The sequence below is a fragment of the Bactrocera dorsalis genome, chromosome 3 (assembly GCF_023373825.1).
Source record: "Bactrocera dorsalis isolate Fly_Bdor chromosome 3, ASM2337382v1, whole genome shotgun sequence".
NCBI classification, from domain to species: Eukaryota; Metazoa; Arthropoda; class Insecta; order Diptera; family Tephritidae; genus Bactrocera; species Bactrocera dorsalis.
The window spans coordinates 37,892,264-37,903,052 of NC_064305.1; the positions used below are offsets into that span (position 1 = coordinate 37,892,264).

The 10,789-nt window shown below is 35.5% G+C and overlaps 2 pseudogenes; one reads left to right on the forward strand and one right to left on the reverse strand.

Moving 5' to 3' along the window:
• Positions 1 to 855: 855 nt before the first annotated feature.
• Positions 856 to 1,734, reverse strand: LOC125777371 (ATP-dependent DNA helicase pif1-like; annotated as a pseudogene).
• Positions 1,735 to 3,806: 2,072 nt separating this feature from the next.
• On the forward strand, positions 3,807 to 3,936 carry LOC125777943 (small nucleolar RNA U3; annotated as a pseudogene).
• The last annotated feature ends 6,853 nt before the right edge of the window (positions 3,937 to 10,789 follow it).

The following is a 10,789-nucleotide window of genomic DNA, read 5'->3' on the forward strand; positions in this document are numbered from 1 at the left end:
TGTAACCACCATCCACAATCCGAAGAAGAATGTGTGCGTGCGAAAAATCTGTCTCTTGCCACTCAACAGAGTACATCTAGCATCTAACTGCACCATATATATGTACGTTGCTTCAAGATAAAGTCCATCGAAGCTGTTGCTTGAAAAGTCTTGCTGTGACATCGTGACGATCGCTTGCTGATTGACCGCGATCCTGGGAGTATTCGGTCATGTGCCTTGGGCTGCTAATGTATGTTGACGTCAAAAAGAACGCCGACCGATATTAGCGCGACCTCTTCTTGGCATCTTAACAAATTTCAATCTGTAATTGATCACTTTGTGTGCAACGCACACTGAATAATTTTCAAAAATTTTTGAAGCAAACGGCAAATTTGAACGATTCAAATAATTGAAAAACAAAACAAAAAAAATTGGAAAAAAAATTTATATGGAAAAAATTAACTTTTTGGAATAATCCAATTTTCCGACTTTTCCTCACGAAAAGCATACAGGTTTTTATATTTCTAAACCTTCCCCGATTAACACAGAACATTCTCTGGAAAATTTCATGAATATTGGTTCAGCCGTTCTATTAGCGTTACTAACGAACACACATTCATTCGTTTGTATGAGAAAAAGAAAAGGGCTGTTTTTAAGGGTTTCCCGGCAATTATTCGAATTTTTTTTCTCCTCAGAAACCATCTCTGAACCACAGCGAACATTTTGAAAAAAGAATTGTCAAATTTGGTTCAGTCGTATGAAAGTTATGAGCGTACATACATTTTGGCGATTCATTTTTATTTACATTCTAGCTGACCCGGCAACTTCGTACCGCTGTAATTTTATTATGTAAATATGTGTTTTCGAAAACCCCAAAATTAATGCTTCGCATGGGTGATAATTAAATGGAGAAAATAAATCGGTTTATATTCTATTGCAATGCCTTGTAGTGTACAATGTTTTTAGTTTTTTCTCCTGGAGCAAAAATATATAGCGCCGACGGTTCGCCGACGGTTTGCCGACTCTCGAGCACGCGACGTACAACTGCCCATGCGAAAAACACGGCAATTCAAGGTTTATTCCACACACTTTTAATGATTGACCTTGGGATTTATTAATCGTCATTGCAAGTGCAAGGCGCACTGGAAACTGGACACGCTTAAATTCGAAAGGAAAGTCTGTTGGCATCAGTGGTATTCTTGGAATAAGCACATCCTCGCCTTTAAACTTTCCTATGATTATAGTCGCTTCAATCAACTTGTTCATAATTTTTTTAATGGCTAGTCTTGTTCCGTTGCACAATTTTGGCTGATTGAGATTTTGTAGCATAATTACTACAGATCCAACCTTGAACTGTAAATTGTGAGGCGGTAATCCAGGCAAATCCAAAGAGTTTAGGAATTCAGTTGGATAATTGACAACTTCATTTGGATCGGTAATAGAATCGATGGATTTAAATGAATGCACTTGTCCATTAATTTGACTCTGAGTTTTTATATTCAAATCATCCACATCCTGATTTTTCGCTGCTAAAATGGCTCGTTCGCTCAACCAAGCATGGTTTTTGTAATTTACACCTATACTTGGGAAAACTTTTGAAATTAATTCTTCCTTTGGCGTTGTAAAATGAAAAAAATTTGGGGGATACGAAATAAGGCCAGTATTTGTGTCAGCTTGAATTTTCCCATTGCCCATGTCTAATAATGCCTTCGAAAAGATTTCCGCCGATACGTCATGTTGTAACACTACTCGCATATTCGTTGTTAATTTGATATTTTTACGTATTTCCACAAAAATGATGTTTTCAAGCAAGCATTTATTTCATCAGCAGCTGTTGATCTGGGAATTACTGGAAGCGTTTGACGACAATCTCCAGCCAGTAGAATTATCGCGCCTCCGAAGAGTTTTTGATTGCCACGCAAGTCTCTTAATGTTCTATCGAGTGCCTCTAATGCTCGTTTGTGCGCCATTGTACATTCATCCCAAATTATTAATCTATAATTTTGTAGAACTTTTGCCATTGCAGATGTTTTGGTTATATTGCATGTCGGTTGATCCAATGTTTGTAAATTCAATGGCAATTTCAGGGCAGAATGTGCAGTTCGTCCACCTTCTAATAATGTAGCAGCTATCCCAGATGATGCTACTGCCAGTACTATTTGACTTTGTGCACGAATCGTATCTAAAATTAATGAAATTAAAAATGTTTTACCAGTTCCACCTGGTGCATCGAGGAAAAAGAATTCGCCATTGTCGTCATTTACTGATTTCATTATTGTATCGTAAGCTGTTTTTTGTTGCAGATTTAAAAGTGGGATTTTATTTTGTACGGATTGACTTAAAGCATTTCTATCGTACTGCCGTTCTCGTTCAAATTCACGATTGAGTGCATCGTGCATAGGGTGATTAGGCGCAGGCATTCTTAATTCGTGCAACATCTTACCGGATATCATCACGCACAAATCCTCTAAAGATATTAATACCTTATTGTGTATCGCAAGATCGGGATTTGCCGTTGTTACACGTATTTGATGAAAACTGTCTTCAGCCATATTGTCTTTGTATTTGTTCCACAAGTTTTGTGGACTCGATGGAAAGCATGCTGAAATTATGATAGCAAAAAGTGATCGAATCTGATGAGAAGTAGATGAAATAACAGCGTCAGCGAGTGTATGATCCCAATGAATATCATCCTCCAGTAAATGTAAACGTTGACAGGCTTCTCGATATGTTGTGCACAATTCACCATTGACGGTTTGTAGAAATTTAAATGAAGTTGGTCCACGAACATTAACTAATAACAAATGCAGGTAAAAACATTCATAATTTCTCGGATGAACTGTGTAAATGCGCCCTAAAGCATCGGTTGAATATACATTTGTATACCCCGGTACAGGCTGTCCTTGTTTCCTACGTTGGAACTTTTTGGATGATGCATTCCATGTAAAATATTTTGGCATTTCCGAGTAAAACAATGTTTTTGCAAATGGATCACTTGCGCATGTCTCGAAGAAACTTGTGAGCGTTGTCGCTGGTGGTCTCTCAGCTCTTTGCGCTGCGTTTTCTGTTGTGAAATAAACTCGCTGGCCATTCTCCAAATGAACTGCTAAATGGACTACGGTGAGATGACGTTCGTGTATAGAAAAGGAAAAGATTCTCCAAACCGCTTCATTGATACTAATATATCTTCCCATTTGATATTGTGAAACTTCATCGTTATTAGAATCTGCAATACCAAATACAGCCATGTCGTTTCCTTTGGTGACGTACTTGCAAACATACTTTATTGACTTCACCGAATTGCTGTACTCAACATTGCAATGCGTTTTAAAGGTTTTGGAGAGCAGCGGGGAATACGGAACAACCCATCTGTTGTTAACTACCACATCCTTATTTTTGAAGTTATACTTCTTATACGACGCCGGAAAAGGTTGCGATGGATTCTGGTTGCGCAACCTTCCATATAAAAGTAACGCAAAGTTGCGCAACCTCGCTCCATCCATATGAATGTAACGCAACCTTGTCTGCGAAGATGTGCGAGCAGCAAGCGAAGCGGTGACAATCGGCGATCGTTTGTTCGTTTCTTTCGGCACAGCTCGGCCGACACAACAACACAACACAATGTTCCATGCTTATGCTGTTGTTGTTTTTGTAGAACAATGTTTCAATTTTTGGTTGGTGACATATTCACATGTGTGCGCATATGTATGTTTGTATGCTTGTGCATTATTGAAGTAATACTTCTTTTTCTTTCGTTTGTCTTTCATTTCTGCGAATTCTCAACTATTTTACGTATGTTTTGGTTGAAATACTCTGCGTTGGCCTTTCAGAATCACACAGAATCATTTCTGTGGTTTTTGAAACTGACCCACGAGGACGAGGTATATGGTTTTATCTGGAAGCGTGAGATTTAAGAAAATCGCTCGCTTACAAGGGACAAAATGACTTCTGAGTGGCGATTTTAATGAATAAATTCACAGAATCATTTCTGTGCTTTTTGAAATCTATACTAATAAATATTTTTTTCTTACTAATAGAAAATAAATTTATCACAGCAATATATGTAAACATATACATAATATTGCTGTGATAAATTTAATTTCTATTAGTAAGCAAAAAATTAATAGTAAATTTATTAAGACTATACTTCTCAGGGCATCACAGCAATGTTATGTATATATATGTATGTATATTATGCATATGTATTGCTGTGATAAATTTATTGCGAAAGCAAATGTTCTACAAAGTATGTATATTTCTATACTTAAACAAAATTATTAGAACCATCGTATGTTTCTTGCATTCATAATCACATCATACTTAAGTCAGCGCAACCTAATTGTCAATGGTGGTGTTGGTGGTAAGCGCTTGGAAGGTCAAGATGCTAACACAGGTCCCAGGTTCGAATCCCGACAGAATAAATTTTTAATTTTTTGCTTTTAACATCGTATACTATAAAAATAAGTATTTTTCTTTATTTTAATTTCATTAGTAAGAAAAATATTTATTTGTATAGTATACGATGTTAAAAGGCATACATCTTCTATCCTATCTTGTGTGTCTGTACATGCTCATATGAGTGTATGTATACGCATGTGTGCGCATTGACTTGCATGTTCATACATTCATATATACTTATATGTACATATATTTGCATACATTGCCGAAAAATAAATCACAAGCATACAAACATACATATCCGTACACATATGAATATGTCACCAACAAAAAATTGATCTTCACAAGTCAATCCGGCAGCCAAATTGGCGAAGAACAAAAGAGAGATGATTACGCTGCATATTCTCTTCCGCAACGAAGAGACGGAACTACTTTCCGAGTCAAAATTCCTTCATTTAGAGATTGCTTTATTCTTCAATTTATGTGCATAATAAATTTATAAAATGTGAATTTAAGTTTTCTAGTTTTCTTTCATACAAAATGATATGCATTTCTGAAAATCACTAAGAAGTATAACTTCATCCGCGCGTAGGGACTCCACGCACCTTTTTTTTACTTGCAACGGTATTGTTCTGCCGTTATCTTCCACAGAGCGGCGACGATAAAGAGGGTAACCATTATTGCCTGTAATTGTATCAGCCGACAAAGCACGCGGATAATGTTTTGAGCATTTGTACCGGTTGATCGTCTGCTTTGTAGCCTCCTGCCTGAAGTCGATGGTATAGATTCTTCCGTAGTTGTTGTAGATCTCACTTCTGAAATTCTCACTCTGTTTGCCTCCAAACGCTGCCTACGCTGTTCATCATCTCATAGTTCCGAAGATTATGCACTCGACTTGCATTACGCGTACGCCGACCGATATTGTGACGCTTTACTGATGGCGTTTTCTTTTAAATAAATAACACGACAATTAACCTCCACAACACAAAATACACTATTTTGCTTTTGCAAAAAAACTGTAAGTAATTAATGTAAATAGTCTTCTTATAAATAACACCACGATAAACCTCTAAACACACATATTCAATGAAACTGGAGACAAATTTATAAATTTTCAACCGATAAAATTGCAAAAAAAGTAATAATAAATAACAAAAATTCATTCATCTATCCGTTTCAAAATATTTAAATATGCCAGTATTGCTATTGAAAGTTTTCACTAAATAATTTTTAATAATTTTTCTTTTGAATAGCCGAAATAAAAAAGCAAGCGACCGAAATTGAACTATTCAAATAATTTACAAATCAAAATATTGGAAAACAAAACAAACAAAAATTGAAAAAAAAAATGTTTATTGGAAAAAGTTACTTTTTGGAATTATCCAATTTTCCGACTATTCATGAAAAGTATAAGATATTTTTATTTCTAAACCTTCCTTGATCCACAACGAACAACCTCTTAAAATTTCATGAATATTGGTTCAGCCGTTCTCTTAGCGTTACTAACGAACAAACATTCATTCGTTTGTATGAGAAAAAGAAAAGGGCTATCTGTAGGTCCTTTCGATTGTCATCTCATACGCAATTTTCACTGGAAACGGAATACGTTTGAACTGAAATGGCAAATCGTTAGAACTCAAAGGATTTCGTAGAATCACGGCTTCTGCCCCTTGTATTCTATAGGTGCGACACAATCAGTCGGGTTCCATTACACAGTTTCGGCGCATGAAGATTGCGAAACACAATAACGACAGATCCATCTTTGAGACGCAAATGATGCGATGGCATACCAAGTCTCTCCAAAGAATTTAGAAATTCCACTGGATGATTCACGGCGTCGTCTTCATTGTCAAGACGATCGATGGATTTGTATGAGCGCAAGTCTACCGGAATTTGACTTTGAATCTTCCAGTTTAAGTCATCAACATCGGTATTTTTGGCAGCTAACATTTCGCGTGCACTTAAGGAATTATAGTTACGATAATTTGGCCAATGTTCGGATAAACATTCGTCATGAGTTCATCTTTCGTGAATTGATAAGAGGCAGATGGAATTGATAGCAAACTACCAGAATTATCAACCGGAATTGACCGATTTCTAATTATTAGCGAATACGATGTAAAATGTTTTCGACAATGCCATTTTTGTTCGTATCCCATAATAGACGCGAATTTGAAGGCATTTGCATTCCAGTGATTATCATTGTAATTGCTGGCTTGCTTCTCAAAAAGTTGCACGCACCGTATCATTCACAGTACGCAATGACAAAAATGAAGTCGAACCACGTACATTTATCAATAGCAACCGAAGGTAGAAAGAATCGTCGCCAAAAAGAACGCCAACCCATATTAGCGCGACCTCTTCATGGCATCGTGACAAATTTCAATCTGTAATTGATCACTTTGTGTGAAAAACACATAACATTTTCACTGAATAATTTTAAAAATTTTTGAAGCAAACGACAAATTTGAACGATTCAAATAATTGAAAAAACAAAACAATAAAAAATTGAAAAAAAAATTGTATGGAAAAAATTAACTTTTTGGTATTGTCCGCAGAACATTCTCTGCAAATTTCATCAAGATTGGTTAAGTCGTTCCCTTAGCGTTGCTAATAAACAAACATCCATTCGTTTCTATGGGAAAAAGAAAAGGGCCGCTTTTAGGGGTTTTCCGGCAATTTTTCGAGTTTTTTTCTCCGCATAAACCATCCCTGAACCTCAACGAACATTTTAAAAAAAGAATTATCAAATTTGGTTCAGTCGTATGAAAGTGATGAGCGTACATACATTTTGGCGATTCATTTTTATTTATATAGATGTATATATAGATACTTAGATGTGGATTAAACTGTGTGAATGAAAAAAAAAATTGCTATTTTGAGTACTTCACTCCTTTAATATAAAGATATCTTAAAAAACATACCGTTCCACAGTGGTCGGTCTTGTATGGAATCAGCAGACAAAAATACTTTCGCTGCCTATGCTAAAGGATTTTCCTACTCCGCCACTACCTGATGGTAACGAATTTTCATTCATTATATTAAATTTAAAATGTTTATAAACGAAAAACGGATTGTTTTGAATATTATTAAACTAAATCAAAGACTGATTTTAATTAAATTGATTTACTTTTGCATCATAGTTTTCTTTGACTGGTGAAAAAAGGATCTAAGCTCAAAAGTAATCGGTTTAGAAAGTCCTGTTTTGTAGATCGTAGATCGTGTATGATGGAGTCAATACATCTTAACGTCCTTATTGCTTGACTCAGCAAATTCTTCGGAGAGCTCTTCAATTGAGACTGGTGCATATTGAATAACATCGAGAGCGTAAATTAAAATTCTATGGTCTGACGAAGGAAGATAATACCAAGAATATTTTAAAGTTAATTCTAGGATATAGCGCAAATCTGGTACATGTAGGGTTGATTGAGTTGTTCCCTTTTGAAATTGAATTCGAACAAGACGGCAATAGCGGTAGGGCGAAGGTTTGTTTGTGCTCTTCATCATTTTGCGATTTTATTATTAGATATACAAGGACATATGTCGAGACAAACATATTATTGTTTTTCAAATTATTATTTTCAAATTTTCGAAATAAAGGGAAACTGATATCAATTTTTCTTAAAAAATATTTTATTTTTAAATTAAAGTGTGTGGTTCTGGGTTCTGGAAACAAAGCAACAAATATACCACATCAAAGGAAGTGTTAGCAGATACCTCAACTACAACTTAACAAAGTACTTTAAGACGTTATCGACAAAGTATTTACAGGTTAAGAGTCTATAAAGTAAAATCCTCCAGTATATACGTACAACATATTTTTGTGATCTGCAGATATTTCTCAGATTTGTCTAACAACTATGCTTTTTGGAAGAGACATATTCTGAAATTCATCCTTGGACTTCCCCACCAAATTGATTTCACCGAATCTTTTCTTTAATGAGAAAACATGCTGCAGTGGTAAATGTTTCTCTTGCCCAAAATGTAATCAGATGATAATTTAAAAAGATATTGTGGATGGTGTATAAATAAGAATAAAGATTGCAGAGGTTAACGCTACAAAAAGAGTTGATAGATTTGAAAGGGGATTCGTTCGCCATACAAAGTAGAATGCATTAAAAGGCAAAGAAATTTCAGAAATACTTAGGAGTTTTCAAAATCTGTAACCTTTTCCATACATAATTTGCACTTTATTTTTGACCACCACTTGTTACATAACATCAATTTCAAGACGTCAAACAAATGATATTCCATTCGAGTAAGTCCAAAGAAATTTCTAATACAAAAATTTTTTTATGAATTTTACAAAAACTCATTTTCAGACAACTACATCTTCAGAATTTTCATAACAAAATTTATTTACTCAATACGATATGTATGTGTGCTTACCGGAGAAAAGCATGCAAATCCAATTTGCTGAAGGTGGTTTATGGCAATATTGAACTTTTATAGGTATATACATGTGTATATAACGGGTGATTTTTTTGAGGTTAGGATTTTCATGCATTAGTATTTGACAGATCACGTGGGATTTCAGACATGGTGTCAAAGAGAAAGATGCTCAGTATGCTTTGACATTTCATCATGAATAGACTTACTAACGAGCAACGCTTGCAAATCATTGAATTTTATTACCAAAATCAGTGTTCGGTTCGAAATGTGTTTCGCGCTTTTTTATCGACAAATTTTGTTCAGCGATGAGGCTCATTTCTGGTTGAATGGCTACGTAAATAAGCAAAATTGCCGCATTTGGGGTGAAGAGCAACCAGAAGCCGTTCAAGAACTGCCCATGCATCCCGAAAAATGCACTGTTTGGTGTGGTTTGTACGCTGGTGGAATCATTGGACCGTATTTTTTCAAAGATGCTGTTGGACGCAACGTTACGGTGAATGGCGATCGCTATCGTTCGATGCTAACAAACTTTTTGTTGCCAAAAATGGAAGAACTGAACTTGGTTGACATGTGGTTTCTACAAGATGGCGCTACATGCCACACAGCTCGCGATTCTATGGCCATTTTGAGGGAAAACTTCGGACAACAATTCATCTCAAGAAATGGACCCGTAAGTTGGCCACCAAGATCATGCGATTTAACGCCTTTAGACTATTTTTTGTGGGGCTACGTCAAGTCTAAAGTCTACAGAAATAAGCCAGCAACTATTCCAGCTTTGGAAGACAACATTTCCGAAGAAATTCGGGCTATTCCGGCCGAAATGCTCGAAAAAGTTGCCCAAAATTGGACTTTCCGAATGGACCACCTAAGACGCAGCCGCGGTCAACATTTAAATGAAATTATCTTCAAAAAGTAAATGTCATGAACCAATCTAACGTTTCAAATAAAGAACCGATGAGATTTTAAATTTTATGCGTTTTTTTAAAAAAAAGTTATCAAGCTCTTAAAAAATCACCCTTTATATGGCATATTCGTTTAGAGAGTTGGAGCATATAAAAATGCAAAAATTGTCAAAGGGACTATACATACATATGTCAATGAAAATTTTGTAAGAAATAAACATGTCAAGTCTTGCCTCGAAGCTCCTAGCTTGCTATCTGCTGCTACATCTTTATTTTTCCACTTTATTTCACCATTCCTCTGTGCTTTTATTTTCCTTGCGCTCCATTCGCAAGTGCTTTGCATGGTATTTTTACGTATGTATACTACTTGAAAAAGTAGTGGCACGAGGTATTGGAAATGATGGTTGTGGCATTAGTAGTAGAAGAACGAAAGTAAAAGTTATGAGTTACGTGATGAGCGCGAAGACATAGTGTTGGCAACACGAAGTACATTTTCGCTGCCGCACAAAACGTGATTTGAACGCAACAAAACAAAAATAACAACACAACCAATAATGTTACAACAACATATCACCTTATGTATTAGAAATTTGCTTCTGTTCTGCAAGTTTTATTTTTCAGATATAGAAATACATACAGATGTATGTATGTATGTAAGTACATTGTTTTTGTAAGCGCTCAATTTTATTATTGCTATTTTATTTTTTCCTACTTGCTAGCATTAAAGTACAATACAAGTACGCTTTCGTTATTACCTGCATTGTTTTAGTTAAACTCACTTTGTAAACTGGCTACTTTCGGCGAAAGAAAAAGTTCTAGAGAAGTTCTTTACCTTCATTTAGAGGCATATGTAGTTAAGGAGAAAAATGCTGTTGCGCTATGCAAAAACTCTTGGTATGCGCTGAGTGTGCGCGGAATTTGCTGGATACGTGCTATATTAAGGAGGATAAACTATTTGAATTTACCCGCTTAACAAACTTTAATTATTTCAATGAACCGAGCAAATGTATGAAATGTTTACACACTTTTCATTTATTTTGCGGCGCCAACTCAGCAAATCAAAACGTATTTTTGTACTTCATTATGAAACTTAAATAAAATTTAAAAGTATGATACAT